Raw genomic sequence first — 4,097 nt, 5'->3', positions numbered from 1 at the left:
TACTCATCCGTGTACAGAAACTGATTTTTGAGCAATATCCATCGAGTCGAACCACGAAGGACGGCAACAAGCTTGTCGAAGATAGCAACAACTTGATAGTTGTTGTAACTCCTAGAGCGGTTGGGAACTCGACAAATTGCTATCTTCCGTAGAAGACAGTCACCATGCTCGTATTTGAACGTGCGTACATTACCGGTGTGCTCAACCTCTGGGCAGTGTGCTGAGATTTTTGGAAGTGGAACCCGATGACGAGTGTGCACATTCATAAGTTCCCACTCGCAGTTGGACCCAATGTAAACAACCCAATCTCCATTTGCGCCCGCCCAAGCCTTTCCCTCAAGCGATGGCATCTTAACATCATACGTATCATTATCAAGCGGCATCAACTGGCATAGGGCGAGGCCTCCGTCATGCCGGCGCCAGTCATCAGGGTCACGACGAAGAAGATAGGGGAGATCAAACCGCTCCTTGACTCTTGGGTTCTTTGTAATGATGTTATTAGTTGAGTTGAGAATGGGCTTGAACGAACCTACCATGCTAGCCGAGGTGATGACGTCGCACCGATCAATGAGTTCCTCCACCACGTCATCTTTCAGATCGGGGCAAGAATAACGGGGTCGTTTCCGGCCTATTCCCTCCATGGAGAAGACGATCAAACAATGGCAGAAGAAAGGCTGAAGGGCTGAAGGAAAATGGAGGAGGGAGAGGAAGAGCGTGCGACAGTAGTTTCAAATTGAGAGGGAAAGGCGAAGAGTCGGTGGACGGTTGCGAGTTTGCCACGGTTCACGAAGAGGCGCCCCGGCCTACATGTCCATTCGGAAATACTCCTACTACTCGCCGTCGTCTCACTGATATGTTGGAACGGGACCACATGTCAACGAAACATGGTGTGTAATTTCTCGTGCAAAATGCGATCTGGCCGCGTTGGCCCGAGGTGCCGCATTAGTTATCGACCTTTATTTTTTTAATGGCGTGCCGATCAGTTTTGAAGCGCGACTAACTGGTACTGTACGTGGAGAGGATGACAGTAGGGACCCGCCAAGGTCATGGTAGTACGCAAGCAAGTGCCTCCTTATTTCAAGCCAATAAAAAAATGGCTCCTCCTAGTGGATTTCTGACATCTGTGTCCCATGCCATTGTCAACGTAGTCAATAAACGAGAGAATTGCACAACGAGCGGGTGACACCAGGGACCCAGCAGCTCGCCCAGTTATTTTTGTTTTGGGTTAATTTGATAAATGCCACTCCAAATCTGGTGTATCCGAGAAATGCCACTGCAATTTCCAAACTTTGAAAAATGCCATTTCATGCCAGTTCTAGTGGCATTTTTCGAAGTCTGGAGTGGCGTTTTTCAAAGTTTGCAAACTATAGTGGCATTTTTCAAAGTTTGCAAAAAATGCAGTGGCATTTTTCAAAGTTTGAAAATTGCAGTGGCATTTTTATGAATCTCCATAATTGGAGTGCCATTTATCTAATTTGTTTTTGAGACGGAAGCAGGGTGTCAACTGAGTTGTGCGGGACACTCTTGCCTGTCTAGACAGCCTTTTCTTTTATGTTTACCACAGACCAGCCCAGTAGTTTTTTTTCTTTCTGAAAATGGCTAGCCCAGTTCTTTTGTGATTTGTCAAGTAAGTCGCTTTATCAGGCCTACTGGGCTGCAAATCTTTCAAGACGAGGAGAGCTTCATTTGGCTCGCCGAGAAAATGGCCTATCAGTAATGAGAAATGGGTTGTACATTTTTAAAACACATCAAACTGGCAATTATTTTCAAATATCTTTTTTTTTCATTCCGAGATTTTAAATTGCATTGATTTTTATGCGTAGACAATTTATTGGATTTTATATTGATATACATTTATTTTTAAAATCAGTCTGAATGTGCCTTGAAATTTCGGGATTAAAAACAGTTCAGATCGCACCGACATATGCAAAATTTCGTATAATTTTTTAACCGTGGCCACAATATGGGCTGTAATGCTAACATAAAGAATATGGGTTCCAAAAAAACCCGTAAGAATTAGCAAATGGGCTGTAAATTATTTGAAATAATGGCAGATGGGTTGTATGCTGTTTTCCACAGATTTGAGGCTTTCCACATATGGCATGTATACTGTTGGATGTCCATCCAACGGCCGTCGTGCTTCTTCAATCTCTGCTCTTCCTGCTCCAGCCGCTCAAACAAGCACCGGCGGGACTGCCTGCTCCCTCCTCCCCGCGGTCGGCTATGCTGCCGCGCAGGCCTCACCGCCCCACCGTACTCCCATCGCTGGCCTAGCCATCCCTCTACTCACCCGCACCTGTTGTTATTCTCCGGCGACGGCAGACGAACCAGTAAACCCTCGTACAATCATACTCCCCTCCGCGTGGGAAACAAAAACAACGGCCGAGTCTTCCCTGCCTCCGTGTCGTTCCCTTCCTAGGCCTCACCGTCGTCCATCGCCCTGGTGCTCTCGGCGTGGCGTGGCCAGCGTGGTCAACGATCGGCATGCATCTGAAGTGGACTGTACGTGGAGAGGCTGATAGCTAGGTCCACGGCCGCACGCAAGGAAAGGCCTCCTTATTACGCGCAAAATAATGATTTCCTCCACCTGACATCTGCGACACATCGAAACGGCCTCTGTATTTCACGAAAAAAACGTTACCGCCGCTGATAGCTCGGACCCACCAGTTATATCTTCGCACGCAAAGGAAGTGCCTCCTTATTACGCACAAAAAAATGAATACTCCCCCTGCTAGCTGGGACCCAGTATAGTGGGCCTACTAAGTTGACGGGGACGAATGGCTTTGTCAACTTAGTCAATATGCACGATTCTAGCTCAACTGACCGTACGATGTCCATCCAACGGCCGTAGTGCTTCTTCAACCTCTGGTCTTCTTGCTCCAGCCGCCCAAAGCAGCGCTGGTCGTGCCGCCTGCTCCTGCCTCTCGTGGCCGGCTGTGCTGCCGCAGAGGCCTCACCGCCCCCATACTACTCCCACCGCTGGCCAGGCCATCCCTCCACTCCACTCACCCACAGCCCCTGTTATTCTACGGCCACGGCAGCGCAGCCGAACCAGTGAACCCTCATACTCCTCTCCGCGTGGGCATCCACTGCCGCATCTTCCCTGGCTCCGCGTCATCCCCTTCCTAGGCCTCGCCGTCGTCCACCGCCGTGGTGCTGTCGGCGCGGCGTGGTCAATGTGGTCAATGACCAAATTCCGTCGGAAGAATACTGTACATGGAGAGCCTGACAGCTGGGTCCACGGCAGCCGCAAGGAAGTGGCTCCTTATTACGCGGAAAATAATTATTCCTCCACCTCACAGCAGGGACCCACCGGACGCCCACCGGTATATCGCGAAAAAATGTTTGCCCCTGACAGCTGGGACCCACCCGACGGGCCACGTATTTCGTGAAAAAATGTTCCCCCTACTGTCAGCTCGGACCCACCGGAAGTGCCTCCTTATTACGCACAAAAAAATGAATACCCCCTGCTAGCTGGGACCCACCTTAGTGGCAGGCTGACTTGTGGGCCTACTAAGTTGACGGGGACGGAGGGCTTTGTCAACTTAGTCAATATGCACGATTCTAGCTCCAGTGACCGTACGATGTCCATCCAACAGCCGTAGTGCTTCTTCAACCTCTGGTCTTCTTGCTCCAGCCGCCCAAACCAGCGCCGGTCGTGCCTCATGCTCCTGCCTCCCATGGCCGGTTGCGATGCGGCGAAGGCCTCACCGCCCCCTACTACTCCCACCGTTGGTCAGGCCATTCCTCTACTCACCCACACCCCCTGTTATTCTGCGGCGACGGCAGCCTCACACCGTAGCGAACCAGTGAACCCTCGTACTCCTCTACGCGTGGGCATCCACTGCAGCGTCTTCCCCGGCTCCGCGTCGTCTCCTTCCTAGGCCTCACCGTCGTCCACCGCCCTGGTGCTCTCGGCGCGGCGTGGTCAACATGGTCAAGGAACGGCTTCCATCGGACATGGACTGTACGTGAAGAGGCTGACAGCTGGGTCCACGGCCGCAGCAAGGAAGTGCCTCCTTATTACGTGCAAAATAATTATTCCTCCACCTGACAGCGGGGACCCACCAGACGGGCCACCAGTATTTTGCGAAAAA

Source organism: Triticum aestivum, chromosome 2A (assembly GCF_018294505.1).
Source record: "Triticum aestivum cultivar Chinese Spring chromosome 2A, IWGSC CS RefSeq v2.1, whole genome shotgun sequence".
NCBI lineage: Eukaryota > Viridiplantae > Streptophyta > Magnoliopsida > Poales > Poaceae > Triticum > Triticum aestivum.
Note: the sequence above shows the minus strand (reverse complement) of the source record.